We start from the raw sequence: 605 nt of genomic DNA, 5'->3' as shown, positions 1-605 counted from the left end.
GCCAATTTTCGATTTAATATAAACAGAATTGATTTTTTTTTTTCATAGAACAATAACAGTGAATCATGCCAAAGAACAAATATGCAAATTGATTATTTCATTTCTCAATTTCCAATCCGCATAAGACAAAATAACTTATCCTAAGCATAAAACGTGTTTTCTTTTTTTCTGAAACTAAATATCCATCGGGTTAAAATTTTGTCAATATCTTGATACTGACAAATTAATCTCAAATCCCTCAAGATCATGGTAATTCCATGTCCCTTTTCCCTTTTCATCGAAACCATAATTTCCATCCCTCACTAAATCCTAAAATATGTATTACTTTCCCCGTATTCTCTCATCTGCATTAACCATTTATAAGGTCATCATATTACTAACGTTTCACCGCAACCACCACACGTTTCATTTGTACTACATTCATTACATTCTTCAGTACAAGTAGCAAATTGTCATTAATCTTAATACCTTTGATTTAAAGTCACTGCATAACATCACGCCAATAAGAATTTGAGAAGTCTCCCCCTAAAATCCCAGAATCCGTTTTCTATTCGTCGTAAATTTTAGGAATCCTATTCATATTTTCATTCTAAATAATGTTAAAA

The sequence above is a fragment of the Penaeus monodon genome, chromosome 22, assembly GCF_015228065.2.
Source record: "Penaeus monodon isolate SGIC_2016 chromosome 22, NSTDA_Pmon_1, whole genome shotgun sequence".
Taxonomy (NCBI): Eukaryota; Metazoa; Arthropoda; class Malacostraca; order Decapoda; family Penaeidae; genus Penaeus; species Penaeus monodon.
Note: the sequence above shows the minus strand (reverse complement) of the source record.